Below are 26,564 nucleotides of genomic sequence, written 5' to 3' on the forward strand. Positions count from 1 at the left end.
ACCACCTCATCAGGAGCAAGCCCAGCCATTGTAGGGAGGTCATACAGGTACGTGGAGGCCACATACACTACTGAGCCTCATTTTGACTTGTTTTAAGGACATTACTTCAAAGTTGGATCAGCCTGTAGTGTTTTTTTCCACTTTAATTTTGAGTGTAACTCCAAATCCCGACCTCCATGGGTTGCTAAATTTGATTTCCATTGATAATTTTTGTGTGATTTTGTTGTCAGCACATTCAAGTATGTAATGAACAAAGTATTTAATGAGAATATTTCATTCATTCAGATCTAGGATGTCTTATTTTTGTGTCCCCTTTATTTTTTTGAGCAGTGTATATATTGGAATGAAATTTGTTGTCCTGCCATTCTTGAATTACTGCAGTCAATTGACTGTCTTCCAAAGGAATAGAACAGCCAGCCTTAGAATTGGCAATGAAGATATCAAAGTGATGGATTGGCTTCTATTTTTTTTTTTTTTTTTGAGATCAACCATTAACAATGAAGAAACAAGCAAAAAATATGTGGCAGACCATCACTTAGTAGAACATCCTTGGAAACAATTTAGATACTATGATGTGTGTACAAAAATCAGAATAGTGCAAGTCATGGTATTTCCTGTGACTCTCTATGGAAGAGAAAGTTGGCATTGAAGAAGCAGAAGAGGAAGAATATTGATATCTTTGAACTTTGGTGCTGGAGAAGATGCCTGAGAATACTGTGGACAACCAAGAAAAGAAAACAATTGAATCAATGATTCAATGAATCACTGAACAAATGAACTCGGAGTTCTTACTCAGGGAACAAATAATCAGGCTCAAATTATCCAACTTTGAATACATTATCCAGAGGGATACCAATCCCTCTGGAAAAGGTTCTAATTATTAAAAGCAGGTCATGTGAAAGAAACCTTATTGCTTTCTTTGATAAAGTGACTAAATTAGGGGATCAAGGAAATGCTGTGAATACTATATACTTAGATACTACATTTCTATTTGATAAAACAGACCACAGCCTACTTCTTGGTAAGCTAGAACAATGTGGAGCACACTGGACCATCACCAGATAGATTTGCAGTTGGCTGGCAAACCACACTCAGTATGCAGTCCTCAGTGGAGCTACATCTACATGGAGAGAAGCATGCAATGGGGTACCTCAAGATTCTGTCTTGGGCCTAGTGCTCTTCAACATCTTCATAAATGACCTAGAGGAGGGGATTGAAGGGGCAGTCATCAAATTTGTAGATGACACCAAGCTTGGGGGATTTGCTAACATTTTGGAAGATAGATTCAAAATTCTAAAGGATCTTGACAGATTTGAGCATTGGGACCTATCCAACAAGATGCAGTTCAGTGGTGAGAAAAGTAATATCTTGTACTTAGCAATAGCAATAGCACTTAGACTTATATACTGCCCCACAGTGATTTACAGCAGCATTCCCCATCCTTTCCAGCTCTGCAGATCACCAACATCAGGAGGGAAAGGGGATGGTTCACATGACTGCACGCTGCTTGTACAAGTTCTCAATTGGCTGTGGCCCAGCACTGGACCATGGACTGCAAGTTGGGGACCCCTGTTTTATAGTATACTTTGGGCAGTTCATAATGTCAGCATAATGCCTCCAACGATCTAGGTCCTCATTTTACAGAAGGATGGAAGGCTGAGTCAACCTTGAACTGGTAAGAATCAAACTCCTGACTGTGGGCAGTTAGTCTGCAATACTACATTCTAACCATTATGCCACCCTGGCTTCTAAAGATAAGATAACCAAATACACAGATGCAGAACAGCTGGTATCTGGCCCAACAGTAGTGCCTCTGAGAAGGATCTAGGTGCCCTGTTGGACCACCATTTAATTATGAGTCAGTGTTGTGCAGTAGCTGCCAAAAAAGTGAATGCAGTCCTAGGCTGCATCAACAGAGGGATAGCATCAAGATCATGGGTAGTGATACTATAGCTCTATGGTATACTAGCAAGGCCACTTTTGGAATGCTATGTCTATTCTGGTCACACACTATGGTATCAAAAAAATGCTGAAGCCCTAGAAAAATGTATAGAAGACCAACAAAGACCACTAGGAGTCAAAAATGATTTGATTGCACATAATAAATCAAACAGAAATAGGTTTTCCTATGAGGTATATGAGTTACAAGGGACATTTTATGATAATACTGGTGAAAGAAAAGAGAAGAGGATAATCAGAAATAAAGTAGATAGGCCGGGTTATAGTGGTGATGAGTGCACCATTGGCAGACCTGAAATAACAGACTAGGGATAGACTGTAATGGAGAACATCTATTTATGTGCTCACTAGGAGTCAAAAATGATTTGATTGCACATAATAAATCAAACAGAAATAGGTTTTCCTACAAGGTATATGAGTTACAAGGGATATCATGCAGTAGTTAATATCATTTGCACAAATGACACAAATTATGTAATTTTTGCTAATGATTAATGTCATTTGTGCTTTGACATTATAACATGCATGATGTTATCCTGGCTCATATCTCTCCAAGACATTGTTTCCATTCATCCACGCCTATGAATGAATCAGCCTTAAGTCCAAAATGTCATCAAGTCATTTTTTACTTCTATTGATCACATAAATAGATTTTCTCCACCACAATCTATCCGTAGTGTAATTTACAGATAAGGAGAACTCAAGGCTGATTCACTCATAGGCTTGGATAAGATGAAGACAATGTCATGGAGACAAAACAGGAAAAATTTTGTCAGGGAATCTTTGTGGCATGGTTAGGTGCAAATGAGGAAAGGCCTTTGTTCTGTCATGCTTTCTGTGCTTGATTTGTTCTTAATAGCTTAACAATCCTGGAACATATTTCCAAGACGCAGCCACAGAGCATAAAACATTAGTGGTGGTGATTGTGGGGTTGCCAACAAAAGATTTAAATTAAAGTAAGAAAATTAATCATACGCTGGGAATAAATGCTGCTTTCCCTTTCCAGGATTCTGAAATACAGTATGATGCAGCTGCTCACTATTCTGATTGTTAAATTAACTACAAGATGGATCTTTGTTGATCTAGCAGGTAGGAGAAGCATCTAGTAGTGGTAGGAGACCAATCAGACTTTTGTTTTAGATATATTTCAGGTTTATAAGACCATGCTATAACTTCTTCTTTCACTGTATCTATAGACTTAATTCAGAATGAAAGGCTATACTGGCACAAGAATAAATTTTGGGTTTGGTGTGAGCTTCTTTCATTCTCTAAAAAATATTATTTACTAATATAAATGTTTTTCAGCCTAGTGACACTATAGCTGCTAATTTTCCTGGGATGATAGTTAATGACCAATGTTCTTCAGTGGAAGATAGAGGTATCAATTAATGAGAACGTTAATTGGAACTTAATGAGATTGAATTCCTGTGCTTCTGAATGTATTGGATTCAAACAACTGACTTTTCCACTAATATTGATTTCTGCAGTCAACAGGAAACAGTGACACTAAAGCTATATCCACATAGATCCTTAAACTACTCCTCTCCTGTACTCACATCAGCTTAAATAAGGTAAGTGTAAAATGATGAAACAGTACACCACTGAATTATTAAAATAACAACAACAGCTGAGGATAAAAGAAGGTAGGTCAGGAAAATAAAAAATAGTTATTAAAACATATCTTCCTACTGGGTTTGGAATCATTATTTTATTTATTATTTCAATTTATATGGCCACCTATCTCATAGTACAATCACTTTGGGTGGCTAACAGCAGTTAAAACAGAAGGACATTTTCTGTGTAAGGCAAGTATTATTATCATTATGCTATTAAGGAAAGCATGCAGCTGGTATTATTCAGGAAAAGTAGGAAAATCTGATCCAGAAACATTCTTGCACTTCAGAATTTATTGCATTCCAATCAAAATTCAGGGGGTTAGAAGAAAGAGAAGCCCAGTAGGCAGCAGAAGTTGAGAGAAGTAGAAAAATATTATTTTGAAAGTAGGAGAGGAAATTTGTATTGGTGCAGTAGTGTTACCCCCGTAGTTGGTGCCTGTACTGGCAATGGAGCATCTGGACAGTACAGATAAGCCCAAAGTCTAACACTCAGTGGCAGATGATGCAAAGTGAGCTTGGCCATTGGTGCTATTCAGGCATACGGATCCCTCTGGTGACCTCACATGGCTACATGAAAAATCAAAACATCTGGGACTCAGTTACAACTCTGATCTAGAAGACGAAAAGAATCAAAGCCAATAGATATCAAATAGAATGGTAAAATTAAATTGTTTATTCAGAGAAAGACCAATAACTACATTTATTAGTAACTGGAAACACTCTTATGGACTTTTTTTTTGCTGAAAAGGGGAAATTTAATGTGATTTATGGATTTGAAGATTAGAAAGGATATCTTATGAAAAGAAGGACATTGCCAAACCTATAATAGTGAGTATGTTTTCAGAATTTATGAGACAAGTAGGGATAATCCAATCACAATTACTGTGTAGTTGCAAGTTCACCTGGCCTTAGCCAAGTAGGTCTACATAGTGAACATCTCTTCACAAGTGTCTTTTCCCCCGATTAACTGGCAAAATAAGGAACAAGACAAAACAAGAAACATTCACATTAAATAATCTTCTACCTTCAGTTTCATTCACTGAGATTATTGCACTGAGATTATCTCAGAGCCATAGAGATTATCTATGCTGTCTAAGAAGACATTTTGTCATATCTGAATGCGCATGTCCCCACTTCATTCTTTCCAACTGGAAAACGGAACACTGCTATATGCTGAGATTGAGTTAGATCTCAAATCAGATCTATGAAAGGAATTTGCAGATGCAAACTGATACATGCGGAATTAATCTGGAAAATTAATATACTTATTCCCATGATTCAGATCCAAGTTAATAAACATTTACCAGCTTTTACTATTATATGTTATATTAGACATACTGTAAATCAAAACTATATCTAATTCTATAGTAGTATCCTTCATACTCTACTTCCTACCAGCAATGATATAGAGCACAAACACAGAACTTCAAGTTTCTGTTGTATTTCCCATGCTTTTTAAATTCTATACATAATAATTGAAAAAAAAAAGCCTTTCAAGATTTTGCAAAAAACAGACAAGCATATTATGTAAACACAGCCATTTTCTCATGCTCTTCTAGCCCAAGAGTCATAGACTGCTGCCACTGGAAGAGTAAAATAAAGTCCTGACATCTTGATGATGGCCATTGGTAAGTAGTGAGAGACCTTTCCCATTCACAACCAAAGACTGAAAAATATGAATGAAAGATGAGGATCCTGGCCCATTGTTGTGGTGTAAAGAATTCTGAAGTGAGAAGGAAGGAATTTATTAATCTCACAACCCCGGTTTTGCTGAAATGTATCTATTCAGTACACATTAAGAGATCTTTTGCACTAAAAAGCATCTTTTTAGAGTTGCTTTTTCTTGGTATCTCTAGTTCTAAAAGTTAATTGGGAAGAGTACCAACGCTTTGTACTTGATTAAACAAATGATCTCCAGAATATTTCTTCAGAACTTCAATGGAACCTAGAACAATTGTATGCAGGATATGTTTAAAATGAAACACAAAATAAATAGTAAAATGGAATGGTTCCATTATCTCTGTGATAGCTGTGATTAATTTTTCTCCCAAACATTTCATTTTAAATGTCTTGAGGAGTCACTCTTGGGCTTTCAGTGGCATTTCTCTTAGATTTCTTAGATTTTTCCCCAGGGGGAAAAATGGTGGGCAAATATAAATTGATAGTTCTACTGGTTCCTGATTTGCTTTATTGAATGCATCACCTATATTAAGCTTTATTGCACTTGATTATTCATAGAAGAAAGAGGGGATTGTGAATTATAAAATATATAAGTACAAACATGCTGTGCTGTATGTGGGATTATAACATTTAGAAGATGCATTTATATACGCATTCATGGAAATCAATCAGCATAAGCTACTGTGAGCTTCTTTTTATTAAGCATACTAAATCTTTGGGCTGCCCCAGGCTATGTCCCCACTTGCGGATAACCATGACACAAATAGTCCCCGGCAATCTCTCTTTCTTTATTCTGTCCCACAATGTTGTCTACAATCTTGTCCTCAGTCCAGGGGTGAGACAGGCTTGAATCATCCTTAACTGTGCCAGTGATAAAAGGAGTATTCTCCTTCTGTTTTATTCTGACATCACCCAAGGACAGTCTCAACATCTGTTAAGGTTTTGTCATCCATTAGCCCGGAGGGAAGTTGAGTAACCTGCCGCGGCTGTGTATGCAGGCAATAGAGTCAAGATGGGAATTGGCAAGGGGACAACAATTGATATAGTTTTCTGCTATCCCAAGAATGGATGGAATAGGACCTAATACAGTATTGAGCAAAGGAGCACAGGGTGGCTATAGAGAAAGATAGTCTTCCATGTATTCTGCAGATTTCTAGCTTTTAATATAAATACTGGGAAGAAAAAGTATTTGTTTCTGGAAAAATATAACGATGCCAACAATATTGCAGATATTAGACTTTAATAGTTACACTTTAGAGAGGCAACGAATATGCTTCTCAAAGAGATGTTCTTGATCCACTCAATCAGCACTGCAACACCAGGGGAACTTTTTAAAAGTAATCCATGATGTGATTTGAGACGTAATCCAAAGACCAAAAAAAAAAAAAAGCCAACAGTTCCACTGGATGCTTTTTTACTTTTTGTACTTTCCTGGATTTGCCAAATAAGCTTATGGATGATAGAATGGAGCTATCATCTTAACTTGATAGAATGAGACTTCTAAGAAGGTGCAATTTCTTTGTAATGTACAGTTTCATTTCTTTTCTCCCTGAGCAAAATGTTTTATTCTTTTTTTCTCTCTTCTTCAGAGAAGACAGCTCATGTAAGTATATGCCTTGCATGCCTATGTGTGTTGTATTTACAACTGACAGCAGACAAATAAAAGTACCTTAGAGTTCCTGTTAGTGCCAGAGAATAACAACAGAAAAGCTAGAGAATGACAACAGAAAGCTTCTTCTCTTTGAAGGAAAGGAAATCATATGAGAAGCTTTTTGATTTCCATGATAACCTTAAAGCACTATCAGTAGTAATTGCTGTGTTGCCCAAATGTATTAGCAGCAGAATTTGAAGAAAACATGTTTGTGTTTTGCAGCCTTCCCAACTGATTTTTAAAAGAAGAAACTACCAAGTTTAATTTGATTGTCCTTAAATTCATTTCCAGTACATCTGTTAGGAGTGGCTTAATTTGAATTTCTATATTGTGGGTATTAGAGTGGCCTAAATGGTCTCTTTCAAATGCATGATTCTGTAATTTTGCAATAGTGTATGACTCATGAGAGTGATTGCCATGTCTTATTGAACCCTAATGATATTCTAGGAGTCATATCAACACAGCAATGGCTTGGCTCTATCTAGAGAGTTTAAAGATCTAGTATATGCTTGTTGGTGTATGAATGGATTGTTTTGTAGCACCTTAGTTACAATTTCATGATTATTTTAAAATTTATTTTGTATTCCTTATATTGGAGAACTATGGTGTTCCCAATTCTACTGAAGCCACTATCTGCTGTTTTTCCCTCACTTGCATATAACTATAGCCAAAGAGGCTTTGGCAACTTATTTTTTCTGTCATGTTGTTATCATGATCTCACCCCCAGCCTACAGACAATCTGAAGCTGTATCACTGATAAAGTAACATTTCCCAAGCATCTGGGTAAGTTGGTCTTGTTGGTTGTTGTCACTTAGAGGGAAATCAGTTAAAAGCAGGGTCTTGAAACAAAGATACAGTAGTAGAGTAAGAACCAACAACCACTGACAGGGCAAGCCACTAAAATATGAATGGAGAGCAAGCCTACTCCTTACTAGCAATGATGATATTACCCAGTTTGGACAATGAGAGATCTGAAAGAAAACAACGAAGCTTCGAGAGCATCAAGGACCCTTCAAATCAGCAATTCCACAGCAAATTACATGTCTTCTGCCAACTTCAGGCAGGATGGAGAACACTTTGATGCATCAGTGGGTAAAGACCTCCAAATACCTTATTGCCTTACATTTGTCCACAAAGGGAAAAATACAAGGAATATAAAATTGAAGTGTTCCAATGAAATCAGTGTCAAGGAGATCCTACTTTAGCTGGCAGTTTGAAGAATCAGCATGTCTTAAAGCAATCATTCACTTAGTAGCTAGTGAAATGTAGCTTGGTCATGGAGTATCTGTTGAATACAGATTACTGATTCAGACATCAGGCAGGGTTATTCAGCAGGCTTTATTAAGCCTTGATTGGATCATATTTTGCCATGTAGCATGCTTTCTCGGCTTAAGTAGAAAGCCCAGACCGAGTTCCATGCAATGGGTTACTACCCAGTTAATTCACTGTGACATACTACCATCATAATTTATGAGACCTGGACTACAGCTAAGAAAATGCTGTAATATTTCTTTCCCCTTTAACCTTTTACTTAATGGACAGTGATTCTGATTAGTTGAGCAAGCTGCATTATGGTTGGTTTAGGCTAGAACTGTGGCATTTTTTCAAAAATGTTAGAAGTTTTATTTCAATTTTGGCTACAAATTTTAAATTTATTTCATCTCAAAAGAATGCAAAGCTTATCAGGATAAACACCGAATGTCCTCTTTCAGTGGATCATTCAGTTTATATATTGTAGGTTAAACTGTCCTCCAATTCTCTGTCTTTTTATTCCTTTTGTTCTACCAGATTCTGTAAGAGTCTCTGGGCAGGGCCTTCAGATGGAGGAGGGAGCGGGGGAGGAGGAGGAGATGAAGATGTTATTTTTATTGCCATCTATGAGCACAAAATAAAAGTATTGTTACAGGCATCAGCAACTAAATTTTCTTTTGGCAATTTGAAATTTATATCTATACTAATTTTCATATATTTATTACTTTGGGGTCGTTTTTCAAGGACAGTTGTGATAAAAAGCAAAGCCAATCCCACCTTTCTCTCTCACACACTGTTTTTATAGCAATGATTAAGTATTCTATCTGTGAACGCAGCCCTTGCACAGTCTTGCTTTTATGGATTTAATAAATCATAACAGAATCTTTTGGGGTGCATCAAACTGGAAAGCTCTAATTGTTGCCTCTCTCCTGTGTATCATTAAAAATGCAATTCATTAAGCTAGGTAACATGACAAGGGAGGGTTGTAATAATAATCTAGTCTACAGAGATCAGTTTGAGAAGGTGTTTTGAATAAACTTTTAACAACATGTTTTAAGAAATTTGTCCTAGATCAACCAGGAATATAGTGGTAATCAGATTTCTGAACTGAAATCAAATTGGTTCCATTCTTACAATGGTTTAGACCAGGGTTCACCAACCTTTTGGAACTCAGGGACCACCAAATTCATAATTTTAAATCCCGGGAACCACTAATATGAATTTTGACTGAAGAGAGAGAGAGAGATCTGATCTAACCTTTCTCTCTCCCTCTCCCCACTCTCTCTCTCACACACAAAGAGGTGGGGTGGGATTCAGATTTATTAACAACCAGTTCTGTGGCATGGCCGAATTTGTGGGTGTGGCTTGGTGGTCATGTGACTGGCTGGACATGGCTTGTATGAAAATATTATAAATATTTATGTAAACATTGATATTTTTTTATAAAAAAAGAGCAACTTTTACCCAAAATCAGGCAAAGCCAGCAGTTCTGTGAGCAGAGTTGTTCACAGAATCACAGATTCATTCAGAGATCTATTTATCTGGCATTGGCTAGCTGAGTCTACAACTGAATAATAGAAACTTCAGTCCTAAGGGTTAGTCTAAAGATTAGCTAGAAACAAGAAATCCAACAATTTCCTGCTTTCTAGCTAATCTAAATCTCCCCGCACAGCAGACCAGCAGACTGATGGTTGGGAAGAAAAGGAAAAATAGCAATTTAGCAGGCAAGTTTCCCAGGTAAGCAGTGAGTGGGCTGGGAGGATGACCACTGTTTTAGACCATTCCCTCTAATGTGGGCCAATAGCAGATCTGGGTCTTCCATTAGGGAGAATGAAGCCTGTATCTCAAGCAGCAAATTACTTTATTCTTTTTTGTTTTCTTTTATACCCCCCTTTCTCTCCATGTAGTACACAAGATAGCTGGCAATAAAAAAGAAAACATTCTTACAAGATCAGTAGGTACAGTTTCCCATTTGTCTGAGGCTTCTAAGCTAAGCTGCTACCATCATCTATAATGGATAATATAGTTTACTCACAGTGTTGAAGTGATGAGTTCAATACTATATTGGAAGTGAGGTAGAGTGCCTTTTTGTCCTTAACTGTAAGCAAGAAAATACTTTGAGCCAGCTCTTCTTCTATGGCTTTTAAAGACAATTGGAACTCAGGATGCTAAGTAACTACTAGCTGAATTATAGGAAAATACAGTTAAAATATAATTATTGTGCTTATCTCAGCTGGATTCTGAAAATTACGCCTGAGGGTTTAGATTAATAAACACAGAAATAAAATCATAAAGCCCAATAGCATAAGGCACCAAGCTTAAAATAATAGGCATAATGGTGACTATCCAGTCCAAAATGCTTCTGGAATAGATTAGTATCTAATCGTTTTTGTAAGGCTATCAATAGGGTGCCAGTCTACTCTCCCAAAGGAGCTTTTCCATGGTACAAAAGCTGAAAATTATACAGCAAACTTGTTCTGACCAAGGCTTCCTGAGACAGTAACAATCACACACTGTTCCCCAAAACCTTTTTTCTTTAATTATTATTTCAAAGTCTGTGAATTATATGCATTCACATCCCATAATGGGTCCCAAACAGTTTATGACTAGTCCAACAGAAGTCTGCCACAGTCTTTCGGGATAAGGCTGATAAGTACCCACCTTGATCTCCCTTGAAATGCTGCCAATGACTAAATTGGCAATTAGCTGTACAAGGCCAAACGGAGCACAAAGTCAACACAGAGCTTCAGATTTAAACTGACCAGAACGAACAAAGTTTCTTCCTGCAAAGGCTCATGTCCCTGCAAAGGCTCATATCCCTTTGCTCCTCCTTCATGTCTTATGGGAAGGGCCAATGATCTCCAAGCTCTTACTCCCGAGTTGTCCCTTTTGTCTTAACTTTTCTTGCCTTCTGACAGCTCTGCACAAGCACACACTGGGAAAAGGCTCCCCCGTTCCTCTGCCTTGCTGATGTCACATTCTGGAGGCTCCGGAATCAGCACATAACTCTCAGATGGCCCTGGCCCAATCTCTGTGTCAGATGGAGATCCCTCATCTGAGCCCTCCCCAGACTCCAGAACTGGCCCATGTCCCTCCCCACTATCCGACTTCTGCTGCCAGCTCCGCAGGCTGCTGGCAGACTACAACAAAACTATGCAAGTTTGAGTACTTCTGACAGCACTTTCTTATGCCCAATTGTGCAATAATTATTAGTGAAGTCATTTCTCCTGGAAATATTACTTTATTGGCCTCATGTCTACTGAATCAGAAAAAGTTCACATATGCTTTCCTGATCTGAGTTGAGATGATTTGATTCTTAAGCCATTTCATATTTATATGCATTTGCTTCTCTATGCTAACAGAAGAAGGAATGCTAAATATGTAGAAATATGTATCTGCCTCATATGGATCTTATCAAAATTTCAGCCATGATGATTGGGCCCTTGACAGAAAAAAAATATGTTGCCCAGGGTATGGCATAGCTGTTAGTTCATGATAAAAAATAAATAAATATCTGCAAAGTGCCAAGGAAAGTTAAGAACAGTGGACAGTTATTTATGCTGTTTCTCAATGATTTCCTCAGATGCCTTATACACCATGGAAAATATTCTCATATTTTTTGTATTGTACATTCCACAGGACACAGAAAGCAGCACTTTAATTAGATTATATCCACAGTATCTTAAAATTCAAGGCTACTCATCCTTGCCTGAAATAAGCTCCACATATCACTGCAATGAACAGAATGGTTTTGTACTATAGTTATGCTCCCTGTGTGGAGAGTCTAATTGTTATCATATATTCCTATTTGTGACTAGAAATGCAATATGATAAATCCATCTGGTGCGCCATTTCATATGGTTGCCTGCGGAATGGAAAATCATTGCAGCATCTATCTAGCGGGCATAATGTTCCTACTTGGCTTCTTTTGCTTCTTCTGGATGAATAGTGATTTTTTAAAAAAAAATTACCAGGGTTTCTCTTAAAAAGCAATCAAACCAGTGGATTACTGTTGCTTACTTAACAAGGTTAATTGTCTTTAGTTGTATGATCATTGCTATTGCTGTTTATTTTTGCTTTCCAATACCTTGAGAAATTTTACTTGGAAAGGAGGAAGACGGGGTGGGATTCTACAGGTTCATACCTATTCACTAGAATCGGTTGTTAACATTCTAAGCAGTTCAGATAACTGGTTGTTAGAAGAAATTACTGGCCTAATCCTGTAAGGAAGGCAGGAAGGAAACATTCTGGTGTTGCTTACAGAAACTGCCTCTCCGTTAACCCTTTTTACATTCTTGGCAGGACTAGACTTCCTGTCTCAGGAACTTCTCTGGAGTTTTTTTCCCTCCTTTGCTGGTACTTTGCTTGTCTGGAATGACCATTCAAAGTTACAGTGGCACTGAAAAAAGTGACTTATGACCATTTTTCACACTTACAACTATTGTAGCATCCCCACAGTCACGAGAGGCCAGGCAAAGAGATGCGTGCCTCGATGTGAGTGATGTTGAGTTGGCCACGTTCAGCTAGTCACATTACTACCAAGCCATGCCCACAAACTAAACCACGCCCACAGAACCGGTTGTTAAAAAGATTGAATCCCACCCCTGGAGGAACATAAATATAAGCAAAACAAAATAAAAGCTCCCTTAATTCCATGTCCCTAAATATACTACAGCCATTCTTATCAAATGTTTATTTTGCATTAGATTGTTTCTTTAACTCCAGAAGGTTCTGGTGGAGATATCTAATTTTTCAGTCTCAGAATATATTAATCTCTCTTGGAGCTAAGAAATAGATAGATAGATAGATAGATAGATAGATAGATAGATAGATAGATAGATAGATAGATAGATAGATAAATTTATTGTCATTGTACTCAGAATCCTGAGAACAACGAAATAAGGTGCTCTTCCACAACATACAACTGAACAACACCAAAAGACATATACAAATAACAATGTAAAACAAATTAAAACAAATAACAGTTAAAAACTGTACAACCAGGATATATATATGTTAAGACCACCAGATTCATAACTCTGCATTTATCCTGATCACAGCACTTGGGTAAAAGCTATGTTTAAATCTACTTGTCCTGGCTTTCAGCACTCTATATCGTCTTCCTGATGGTAGGATCTCAAACAACAAGTGGCCTGGATGCGAAGGGTAACTTGGGATGCTAGGAAGGAAGGAGACAGGCCAACTTATAGAACCGCAAAATCTCATGTGAGATTTTGAAAATCCATTTAAATCAACACATTTAAAATTGTGTGCTACAATTCACCTTCCTTACCCAAAACTGCCAAATGCAACTCTTCAATTACAGCTACTTCAGAGTTTTATCTTTAATCCTTTAGATCAGGATTTCTTAATCTTGGCAACTTTAATATGTGTGAACTTGAAATCCCTGAATTCCAGCCTGGATATTCTAGCTGGGGAATTCAGGGAGTTGAAGCTCACATCTTAAAAGTTGACAGGGTTGAGAAACACTGCTTTAGATCCATCAAACCCAAGTTCCTGCTTTATCAGGCTCTCCTGGAGGAACAGAGAAGACTTGATGAGAAAATATCCATCACTTCTCTCAGCCTGTCTGTTTTGCAGAGCTGTTCTAGAATCAAAAAAAGGTCAAAAAAGAATGGGAAGGGATTGAGCAAAAAAAGTAGCTAAGAACAGAATTTTAGAGGAAAAAAAAACTGGACTCTGTTTTCCTCTGACAGCTCCAGGGTCTTAGTTCTGAACAACAAATGAAAATTTAGAAGAAGCACTTATGAATTGTGATCTTCCTCATTACCACAAATCATCTTAATTTTTTTTAAAAAGGAAAAATGATCAAGAAGCGCTTCATAGAGCTAGCTCTTCTTTCTCCTCCTCCTAATTAACCTCTCTTAATTATAAAATAAAAGGTTAAATCTAAGATTTTCGGCTTACATTTACTTTACTTACCAAGTCAGAATAGAGCACACAAAGAAATAGAGGCTGGTTTGTTAGGGTTGAACTGTTCCACTGAAATTAATATTCTGTATGAGTTTTGGTACCTGTTTACCTTTTCACTGAAGCTGAAATTTATCTATTATGATCTATAAATACTGTATATTACAAGCAACAATTGTACATACAGCTGACCTAACTAAGAAGCATAAGTTTTATTGCTCAAAATCATGTCCCTTTCTCTAAGACATTTATATTGTTATTTGGAGGTTACCAACTTGAGTTCTTGCTAGAAGAACGAAGGTAAAAATGAAATGAACAATTGAATGGCTTTGTATTTTATTTATATGGTTGTTTTTTTCTGGCACAATCTTAATGTATAAGTGGAACTGGGTAATCTGCTTACTTAATGAAATAATGAAAATGCCTCTGCTAATATAATCATAGCTTCCCTAATATTTGAAATCTGATCCCTTGCAGAGTCCTGCTGTGACTTTCTTGGAGCCTATGACAAACTTCTTAAGTGAAACAATTTTCTTGACAGGTACAGAATAACAGAGTTAGAAGGGATCTTGGAGATCTTCTAGTCTAACCCCCTGTACAAACAGGAGACCCCATACCATTCTGGAGAAATGGCACCCATAACTTCTGGAGGCAAGCTGTTCCATTGGCTAATTGTTCTCACTGTCAGGAAATTTCTCCTATGTTCTGGATTGGATTGACCCTTGATAAATTTCCATCTGTTACAAGATCATTCATCTGTCTTTTGTTTCTAAGACGAGACTGGAATTCATAGTCATCTATTTTCTAGCCTATGCAAATCTGATCCTCCTTGATCTCTTAGTGGCTTTTGATACCATCAATCAATGATGATATTCTTTTAAACTGGTTCCCTTGGATTGGATTGGATTGGAGTATGTGTGTGTGTGTGAGAGAGAGAGAGAGAGAAGGAGAGGGAGAGGGAGAGAAAAAGAGAGACAGAGAGGGGGGGATATTTGTTATTTCATATACCACCTAGAGCTGCAATTAGAGTTGGAGAAAACTGCATCTTCTGATTCAGTCAATTTATAGTCAAGTCTTGTGTTTTCTGTTGAATTTGATTATGAAATTCTGGACCCACAAAAATGTCAGTAATTGATGTGGATTTAATTAGGACATGGAAGTTGGCTTGTGACTACAATTTTCCCTGCATCATGAAAGAAGTAGTGGAGGTTGGGTTTTTATTGCATTAAAAAGAGATTTGTGACAATTAATTTAATGTATGTGAAGACAGCTCACTTTTAATTCCACATGTATGGTATATAGCAATTACAGACTGCTAAGAAAGTGGGCAAATAGGGATTGTTCTGTTTTGGAAAAGTTCAAGTGTCTGTTGGTTTATTGTTTAAGTGCTTGTAAAGGACATTTTCAAAGCTTCTGTTCTTCCCTGGTATGGTTGTGTTTTTAAACCAGAGGATGAAACAAGTTTTCTAACAGAAAGTATTTTCAAATAGATGATCATGGTCATAGCATTGGAACTAATCAGTCATTGTAAAAAGGAGAAAGGCAAGTAGAATATTATTGGTGTACTTAAGAACAGTAACAATCAGAAGGCAGAATTAATGTATACATAATTTTTTTTTCTGTCACCTCACTTCTTGATATGGAAACAATAATTTATTTAAGTATTCAAATATGATATCAGAGACAAGTGTATCATTGATAGATAATGCCATTCAGTGTAACAAGAAATGGTATTACTCTACAAATCATTGCAAGGACGGGGTTTCCTGGGAGACTGAGTCTTCTCTTTTACCAATTTCTAGCATTGAAATAGTTCTATTATCAGTATAAAAATTATTATGGTTCCCAGGAATTGCTTCATAAATACATTTCCAATATTTAATCCAGTTAAATTTTGACCACCACTGGCTATGACCTTGTGAAAAGCCACACACACTAGTTCTGACCTTTCACAGCAATTTTTAATGCTGCTTCCACCAATTCACTTCAAGGATTTATTTACTACACCAGGCACATTTTATAGCTCCATTTATCTCCTTCGCTCTTCTTGCCAAGCAAATCCAGGAAATCAACTTTGTGTCCTGGCCTCCAGAAATACGCAAGAGGATATTACTAGGCATTTGGGCAAATTAATATATGGCAGTATTATTATTTTTGTTAGTCTTTTAGAAATTCTTTTAGAGAATTTCATCAAGCTTTCCTGGAAACCAGTTTGAAAAATCCTGCTGAAGTTTAGTAAATGAGAACTGTATATTGTAAATTATAACTATATTATATATTTAATATAACATACTAGATTTTATATCATATACTGTTTAACTGTTGATTGAGGGGACGAAGAAGATGCAGAAATTGAGTGATGATGAAAAGAGTAATGGAGGAGATACTTTATTCACTCCTGAGGTAAATAAGTTTTTTCCATTCTAGTAAGATCAACTAGATATCAACTCCCATAATTCCAGCCAGTGAAATTAAGTGTAATAAAGAATAACTTGCAGAAAATAATCTGTAAAGGTCCTGAATAAACCTGAATGTCCCTGCTGTGAGAAACTTCCTGAAGACTCTATTTGGCCTTGAAAATCCAGATTCAGAGCCAGGGCTAATATCTATTTCCATCATCACATACATAGTAATCCAGATTTTTGTAACCCTGATAGGGCAGCTCTAGCCTTTCCTTACTCCCAGACAATGGTTTTTCAGCTTTCTACTTTCAGAAAACTTCTAACCTAAGCAAATGTTTACTGAGATGTATACAAATATGAAACACGACAGTTTCTATTATCCAAATTGCTGAGTTCAGAATTTGTCCCATATGAAAGGAAAGTACACATTCAGGGCACTCCCCTATAAAGAGTTCTCCAACCATTTTGAAAGTAGTTTTAAACTTCTAGTGATATCAGCAGTGTTGGAAAGCTGACCCAGTTTATTTCATGCTCAGCTATGGTGTGGTGTAAATCACAGCAAAACTAAATGTCTGGTTGCTATTTAATGATCCTGTAGTTCTGTTTCCACATTGGTCTTCTGCTGGGTTTTGAGCTTCAGTTCCTGTAAAGAAAACCTAGCTTGATGCTTTTGCAGCTGCCTCTCAGCAGTCCAGTTTAAATGGGCTTCAGTTGACAAGTTATTTCATCAATTTTTCTCTTCTCTTCAACAGCTAACCAACTGCCAAAGTACTGAGCCTTTTTCTTTTCTTTTTCCCCCCATGGGTATAAGGAAGGATGAACACAGTTTGCCTTCAGATTGCTTTTATGACTTTGGAAGGTGAAAGCAAAAATATATCAAAATATAGCTAACTTTCCTTTGGATAAATATTGTAGCAGAAGGCTATTCACTATCATTCTTTTCTCATTGAGGAACTCTTGGTAGGTATCTTAGGAATGAAATGGCACTTTTTAAAATAATTATTTTAATATATCTGACTCCCACAGCATATCATGTATGCCCTTTCATATGCAAATAAGAAACTTCCTAGGGCTCCATGCGTGCCCCTTCTTTGATCTGCCAGTGTTAAGGTCTCACTTATAAAACTCTTCGTAATTATATTTTTGAACACAGTCTTGTGGTTACATAAATCAGAATCTTTCAGTCAATTACCTTTCTGAAAGTTCAATTTCAAGACATGTCATTCAGAGCACTAGGCAATTCTGCCTGTGCTTATTACTAAACTTTTGCAGTTCATAACTTAAGAGATAGCTTTAATTTCTGGCCCTGATTCTTTATTGGTAGCCATTTAATCGTCCAGAGATAGCCATTTCATTAGGTTCAGTAGGAGGCTTTTATTTTATTTATGGGCCTTTCTACCTCATTCACATTTGACTCACAAATAATATATATCAGTGTTTCTCAACCGTAAGATGGTAATTTTAAGATATGTGGACTTTTAGTCCAACATGCTGGCTGGAGAATTCTAGGAGTTAAAGCCTACACATCTTAATGTTGACAATATTGAGAAATACTGATATACACAACAAAAAGCAATAATATAAAGCAATACAATTATTGTTATATAGTAATTATAGAAGTACAATTATATCTCCCATCGCCATTCATTTATATTACATCACTCTGAGCAGTGTGATCAGGGTTTAAGAGCTAGATTCTGGAACTGCTAGATCTTAACAAGTCTCCAGAATATCAGAAGGGTCCATTTTGTTCTCTAGAAGAATCTCCAGAGAGATTCTTCTTCTCATATGGTGTAATCCATCCCATCTCAGCAGGCATAAAATTCTGTGGAGATTTTATCCAAAACTGATAGTTTTACAACTCCTATGTAGCACTTTATATATAATAACCAGCACTTTAATAGATTTTTATGCAAAAATAACTGGCACCCTAAATTGCACTTGAAAACAAATTGGTGACCACAACAGTAATGCTACATGACAACAATATATCTGACTTGTAAGCATACATGTACTATAGCTACAAATGCCAGTTAAAGTTTTGGTATTATCCTTAATAAGAGCTAATTCATGTGGAGTGAATTCTAGTGATTCAACGGAGTGGTGAGAAGTGTGTGAGTTACTTGCATCATGGACAAACATAATGACTTCAAGGTTTCTCCTGAACTGAGTTAAAACTCTGAATTAATTATCAATTACTCTATTCAGAGAGCATTTCCTGAGGATTAATGACTGTCTGGAAAGACTTTAATGACTAAGATCCATCCAGAGATTCCATTAACTCAAGATAATCACTAGACCCCGGCCCATGCCAAAATCATTGTTACTATTTTTCAGATGCATTTTATATTTACATAAAATGGCTCAAATGGATTTTTCTCCTTGAACAGATAATGATGACATTATAATTGTTTTATGCAGTATCATTTCTTGGTCAATTGAAAAAAAAACAATAATAATATCACCTTTTCTATGTGAACTGTAGAAGTCTACAGTGGAGATCTGTTCTTTTCCACCTCCCAGGATATTTATATTTACATTTATATTCAATCGTACATTGATTTAGAAATGGCAGCTAGTAATAGATACAACCTCTATTAATAGGAGTGTGTTGCCAGTAGTGAGTTTTATGAAATACAATGCAAAGTGTTAATTTAAAAAGTCAATAAAAGTAAATGCCAGAACAAGTTTTGTTGTTTTAGCATATCTGGTTTTCCCAATAATTAAGGTTCTGTAGTCAGAGTACAGCATTACTAAAACATTAAAAGTTTCTAAAAGTTTGGAAAGGAAGGGGGAAAATAAAATTCAATTAATAAAAAATAATTCCTTTCCCTTCTCCTCCCCCATCATTTCTTGTTACAATAGCCTAAGAAGGAAAAGAAACTTCCCTGACCAGCTTGACCAGTAGGTCCTGTTGGTGCCATTCGAGAGGTGGTATTCAGCAGATTCTGACCAGTTCTGCAGAACTGTAGCAGAAATGTTGAGTAGTTTGGAGAACCATCAAATATCACCTCTGACTGGCCTGGCCCCCATCTATTCTCTGCCTCCCAAGTCCTAGCTGATCAGTTAGGTCTTCTTTTGTTGCCCTGCACAGGAGAATGGAGCTGGAAAGCAAGTTAGTGGGGTGGGAAAGGAATGGGATTTTGCAGTAATCTTCCCCTAGGAGTGGGGAGGGAATGGAGATTTTACAATATCCTTCTCCTGGAGTGAGGTGGGAATGGAGTGGGAATGGAGATTTTATAGTATCCTACCCCTGCCATGCCCACCAAGCCATGCTCACAGAACCAGGAGTAAAAGAATTGGAACCCTACCATTGTTCCATTCCCTCTAGATCATCACAGGTGCCTTAGCTGAAACTTGGTAGAAGTATTTTAGAACTTCAAAACAACCAGGGTAGATTTAAAAAATCTTATAATGCACTAGAATGAAGCCACAATAATTACTTGCCGTAATCAACAAGTGTTGGCAGTTTCTTGCCCACTGTATTATTTTTCTTCTGGAATTTCATTTTTATATGAATCAGCTGTAATGTTTTTGAAGCTACTGAAAGATTTTAAGCTTATCATAGATGTTTTAATATACAATAAAGATATGGCAGCATTTTAGATGTTTATCTTGGTCTACATAAATGTTTTATGTTGATGATCTTGATAATTTATATTTTATATGGACTGTAAGTCACAGTGAATCTGGATTGTTGCGGATTCAGCAGTCCAGATTCAGCATCAATGCACAAATAAATAATACTAAACTATGCCAGAATTAAACTTGTATTCTCCTCCTTATTCTGATACTGTTCAAAGGTAGCTTCAATGTACATATGATATGTTAAATTTTGCTGCCCATTATCTGGGAGAGAAATCAGGTGATTGTACTGTAGTAACTAGAAACATGGGCAATAGAGTATGGATTGAAATTGATTTCAAGGAGAGCAAATTAGCATGATTTTTTCATAATTCAGAAATGGTGGGCAGCATTACAAATGTGAAGGACCCAAAGAATTGTGATGGGAAGTTGGTACTTAACTATAATATTTAAGCCATGTAAATCCCTTTATGCAGTGAAGAGTAGTCCTCCAGAATATCCTATTCAGAAGATTGCAGGATAATGCAAATCATATCATTCAACACCTTCCTGAATGGCAATAGAATTTCAATCTCTGAAATATGCTGAGTTGGCCTTCTGTTACTATTGTGTTTTCTAATAGCCTATCTGAGGCATTGTACCAGGCATGGAAAATCAAGTCCAGGTGCTAACTTTATAAGGCACCCCAGAAACACCAATACCTTGTAAAGTTTTAGCTTGTGCTCAGATTTTATCATCAGTTGATATCTAGTTCAATCTACTCTCATTCTTGCCACATATTTAATTTCCCTTTTGTGTTTCACTCTTTATAAAGCTGCATGTTTCCACATTCACTGATTTTCTACTTATAAAGTAACAGACGCAAGAAATTGCCTTTTTTGTTTCAATCTGTGGCCAAAGGATGAAAATGGGAGCTCAAAGCACAGGACTGTGGAGTCAGTCAGAATGGTTCTTTCTACTAGTAGGGATGCTATGTCTGGCCTGCAATTATAGTAGCTCAGTTTCATCAATTTGATTGAATAAAGCAAGGGAAAAGCTGCTGGATTTTGCATGAGGCAAGCGGTGTATTCAATTCAAACTCTAATACCAAAATAAGGAATATAGATATATATTTGAATACACACACACACACACACACAATATGCCCTGTGTGTGGTTTCATTTGGGAGGCCTTTCTCTCCCACCTATACTCCACATTTGATAACTGTTTGTGTTGTTGAAGTTGTGCCATGTGTATTTGGGAGTGGGGGCAATTTGCCAATCCTGATTAAAAGAAAGAAAGACACCTACATGTTTCAAACACACTTGAATATTGTCAGCATCTTGTCAGCACAATAACAAAATTGTATTTGTTCCTACTGCCTTGATTCCAAACACATTTAGCTGAAGACAAATGAATGAAAAAGTGAGTCACCTTAAAGGGAAAAGAGATCACTCTTTTTTCTACCCCGAATATATTTCTGATGGAGGTCTATGGATGTCAGTAAGGTTCAACCTTGAAAAACAAAAAGGAAAATTAGATCTCTATGTGCTTTCCTTCAACGGTGCCCTCCTCTTCTCTTGTCTGCTCTCTTTACAGTTTTATTGCAAAGAAGGTGCTCCATGTTCTCTTCTTCTCTTCTGAGAAATTATTCAGTTTGTTGAATTGTGAATATAACCGCATCAGATATTTACATAAAGACAATACAATGCCCGTTCAAAACAATTTTTATTGTGGACGTAGCCCTTTCCCCCACTGTTCCTCTATCACTGAACTGAGATTTTCACTGAAAGCTATAAATTCCTGTTGATGTTTTGGCTCCAGTTTGTATCTTTTTAACCGTGTCCTTGTATCAAATTCCATTTGCCACTCATTCACACAACTAGGAGTTTTCCCCTACTCCCAAACAACAAATAGATCTGGCATCTATTTGGGTATTTTTCAATATTTCCTTCAACATAGAAAAGCTTAATGACTTCACTCCTCCTCTCTGTTGGTAAACATGTTGATGTTATATAATCCTTGATCATCGGAGCATTCCTATTAATTGCTCCTATAAAACAATCAGTGGAACAACTTGTACCCCAAAGCTGTAGGTGCACCCCAACATTGGAGGTTTTTAAGAAGAGATTGGACAAACATTTGTCTGAAATGATTTAACAGGGAGTTGGAGTAGAAGGCCTCTGAGGTCCCTTCCAAATTTTTTGTTGTTCTGTTATTTCTTTCAAATTAAGCATTTGACACAATCTCCTGCTGTTCTATGAACAGTTGTTTAATCAGTCACTGATCTTTTACAAAGCTGGTTGTTTTCTGCCATGGTTTCTAAGTTTATTACGGCTCTTTGGGGTTTTTTGGCACTTGCTCCTCCTTATAGCACAAAAATGCTTTTCCCTGGCAAACACTTCCTTCTTTAGGACCCCCATGATAGTGCTTTGATCCCAGCCTGAGAATCCTCCTGGTTCTTTTTGGGTATTAAAATAGAGATTCTCCCATATTTGTATACCATCCAATGGCAGCCTCAAGGATATACATTCTGTTAGGCTTTATTCTCTGTTCTCTTGGAGGAGAGTCTGGTGGCTAAGAGTGGCTGGGAGATGGAAGGGAATGATAGGAACAGTGGGTAAAGGGGATAGCAAATTTCATGGTACTATACTTTTTATGCAGATTTGAGGATGGACAAAGAACATTAGAACTCAGCAGTGTAGAAATTGTATATGGTGCCTTAGATTTAGCTCTGTTGTTTCAGCTACTTTATTTTGCCACTAAATGACTGGGTTGACACAAAATATTAAACCCTAATCCCATATTAAAAATATGATTATTTCCATATGGGGTGGAAAATTGAAATAACTAAATGGAATTATGGTTTAATGTGATAGCCTGGGGTACACCAAATTCTAAGATAATAGCTGTGTTCCTACAATCTTCCGAACCACAAATGAACCAATTCCATATTATGTAGACCTAACCTCTGAGTATAATATCCCTGTACCAGGAACTACCCATACCTTGGTGAAATGGAGTTCTGGTCAACAATACTTTTTCTTATTCTCAGAGTAATGTCCCCATTTTACTTAAGATTTCCATGATAACAAATGGTCTGTTATCTTGATAGTGGAAAAAAATGTCTCATCTAGCTTTCTGATTCTGTTGGTACTAAATCTTGATTTTTTCTGAGCGCCAACATTCTGCTAGCTCCATTCAGTTATCCAGACTCCACTCCAGAGGAATTATGGGGTCATTAAAAAAAGATGATGACCAGGTATTCATTCTCCTAAACACATAATCACAATGGTCTAGGAATCATGGAGTAATATATATCACTCAGTGATGCCTTGTGATACTAGCACAATATAGACATCCAGATTTTCAGACTCATTCAAAAACAAGATAAAGGTCCACCTTCTGGAACATACAAATTAACCATCAATAAATATTAGGGTTGAATAAAAAGTAATGCTAATACTATAAATTGCCAACAGATGGCAATACTGAGCCATTAGAAACTCTGATGTGTTCTTTGGCATTTGTTCTTTTGCTTTAGTTGATGGAAAACTGATACAAGAAAAGGTTGTGTTGCTGTGCATGAAATGGAAGCCTATAATGATACTCATCACATCATCAGTGCACTTTAAGCTATCCCCTACAATTGAATTTTCAACTGTCAAAGACATTTCTCCAATGCAGGTTGTTTATGGTAGTGGTGTTGATATGAGTACTGTATGTCACTGAGCCAAAAAAATGTAAAGATGGTGAACTAGGAAGAGCTAATTTGTACTATCAAGAATGAAATGGCCAATTTGTGATAGCAACTGACAAATTTCACATGAGAAAAGTTGATGAACTGATTAAGGGCAATCAGTGGATCCTTCAAAGGGAAATTGCTGTCAAGCTTGGCATTTTGTAAGAGTATGTGGGTCACATTAGTGATGTTCTTCAATAATAGAAGGTAAGTGCAAGGTGGGTTTCTTGCATGGTGATGGCAGAGATGAAAGCTTTTAACAGTTGAAATTTCCAGGCAATTATTGTTATGCTACAAAATTGAAGATAAGGTATTTATTCATAGCATCATGACAGCCAACAAAACATGGCTTCATCATTGTGACTCAGAAATGAAGTATTTGTTCATGGAATACTATTACAAAGTTTTACGTGAGGAAAAGTATTAAAAACACGAATTTCGGCAGGAAAACTCATGATACAGTTTTTGAGGGATACAAATGATATGTTTCCATGAAGTTTGCATCATTATCAACTCAGAGTGCCACACTACTCTGATCATAACTTTGAAACAAAAATTAAGCTTTATGAAGCTTGTCCATCATTGGAAGAATTGTATAGAAAATGGTTTTGATTATGTGAAGAACCAAATGCAGGTAACAAGAATGCTCATTTCAAGGATTATTTTCTTGCTTTGTTTATTAAACTATTCTTATTTATGGTACCAGATGCATTATTTTTCATAGAATTAAAGAGATGAAGAGATTTCAAAGGAATGTTTTCTAATCGGAACACAGCTAAGCAAGGAAGCTCACCAAAAGATAACCTAGCTTTGTGAGGAATAGGCTGCCACCTAGTCAGTGGTGCATGCAAAGGGGTCAAGCTGATTCTAACTGGAAGGATGTCCTTGATCTCTAAATCAAGTACTTTCACTTGCCTGACCCTGCTATAAAACTCCCATGGCTGCTTAATCAACTGTTAATTTCTTATTACCCTGACTCCTTGTCACAGAAGTTGAGTGGCTTCAACCTTTTTCTCTTTCATAGATAATACATGACAAGATTGAGGTGAAAATGCAATTCTGTGAGAAATACCAGTCTGTGAAGATATGTGTGTGTATTATAGTTGGGGATAAACCTAATAAACCCAACACATATGGGAGAAGGTTCAGTAATCTGTCATCTTTGATATCACTTGGAATATGATTTTAAAATTTCCTGTAAAAATAAATGTTAGTACAAACCATAAAATGACAACTGTAAATATATATTTGCAATGGTTTTTAATGCCATGCAGGCTAAAATCTATAGACTATGTCAGAGTGCAGATCTGTTGTATAGGTTATATTAAGCTTTTTGGACATACCTGTAGTTGTGGATGGGGTCAAATACAGGGCTTCTTCCTTGCCCATAAATGCCATCCCTGAGCCACTACTCTTGACTGCTGGACTACTATTCCTGTGCAGAGAGAAACATATTGGTCTTTGACTCTCTCTGCACCAAGAAAGGCAGCCTTCTTGTCCTGCAGAAAAAGTAAATGACTGTTCATGGCATTTTTTGTAAAAAGAAAAAAAAACTCAGGTCCAATTCCCCCCCCGCCCTAATCTCTGGGTGGGATGCTCAGACAGCAGACCTGATGGCTGAACCAGTGGCTTCTAAAGAGCAGCTGATCAACGATAGTAGACTCCACTGTCAGGAATACTCTGTTGCTGAGCAGCCAGGGACAATGGACTGGTTTTCTTTGGGCACTTCCTGAGTTAAAGTGCCACCTGCCAGACAGAAAAATCAGCCAACAAGAAGAAGAACAAAAAACTCTGTCCATATTGCCTATCCCTAATCTGTTGCAGTAATGTTGCCAAACAAAGCAAACAAAAGGGGTAATCATACAAGAGCCTTTCAATGATGGTGCCTTTTATAAAATAACAGAATAACAGAGTTAGAAGGGACCTTTGAGGACTTCTAGTCCAACCCTCTGCTCCAGCAGGGAACCCAATAATATGTCAGACAAACACTGTTCTTAAAATGTCAGGGCATTATGTGTTACATCATCAACATTTTCAAGATTACTATATTACTATATTGAATTTGTATTTATTGACATCATTGGTCTGTTTTTTATCTTCATGCTTATACCCTTTTCTGTATGGTTAGTTTATATATATATATATATAATTTTTATACGGATGTTTTATTGTGTATACACTGGCTAAATAGACAAAGGAAATAATGCATCCATGCTATCTTAGTCAAGATATTGATAAAACAATAATATAATTAAAATATCTATAAACTTACTGAGGTATATTTGTTTAATGTAGCACATTAGAGGAAAACATTACATATTTCACCCCCAGGCATGGAATATTGTATTTTACAACTAAACACTATTGCTTATATTGTCAAAAAAATAAGGAAAAAAAAACATTTAAGTGTACACGTAGTTACTTGTTTATGGTAAAATAAGTGTTTAAGTTATACTATAGTACAAATGATATAGTATTTATGTTTATAAATGTTGCAATGTACTAGGTTTTAAACATAATGATTCACATCCTTTTTCATGTGGTTTATGATCCTGAATTGGATGATAACCAATTTTAAAATGGATTGCTTTGGAAAACTGCAATTTACTCGTGGGTTGGAGATGTAGTCTTTCAAAGGCTATTTGAATCCAACTCTTTTGAAAAGCCTCAAAGGGTTTCCTCACAATATAGCAGTATACTGTACTGGAGGTGCCAAGCACTTGGGCATCCAGGGGAGAGCAGCAGGTACAGGTGTTTGGGAGGGGAG

At 36.7% G+C, this 26,564-nt stretch overlaps 1 long non-coding RNA gene across 2 annotated transcripts in view; it reads right to left on the reverse strand.

The window, feature by feature from the left end:
* LOC148126098 (uncharacterized) overlaps positions 1-25,489 on the reverse strand; it is an 81,840-nt gene extending 56,351 nt beyond the window's left edge. The window contains exons 1-3 of one of the 2 annotated variants that reach the window (XR_015742559.1): positions 25,408-25,489; positions 25,141-25,232; positions 10,193-10,255 (exon numbers count right to left, since the gene is read on the reverse strand). This is a non-coding gene — a long non-coding RNA (uncharacterized LOC148126098). Of the gene's footprint in view, positions 1-10,192; positions 10,256-25,140; positions 25,282-25,407 lie in introns of those variants that run through there. The other variant, XR_015742558.1, reaches the window with a different exon arrangement.
* Between the last annotated feature and the right edge of the window lie 1,075 nt (positions 25,490-26,564).

The sequence above is a fragment of the Pseudonaja textilis genome, chromosome 3, assembly GCF_049901715.1.
Source record: "Pseudonaja textilis isolate UNSWEBS1 chromosome 3, rPseTex1.2, whole genome shotgun sequence".
Lineage (NCBI taxonomy): Eukaryota > Metazoa > Chordata > Lepidosauria > Squamata > Elapidae > Pseudonaja > Pseudonaja textilis.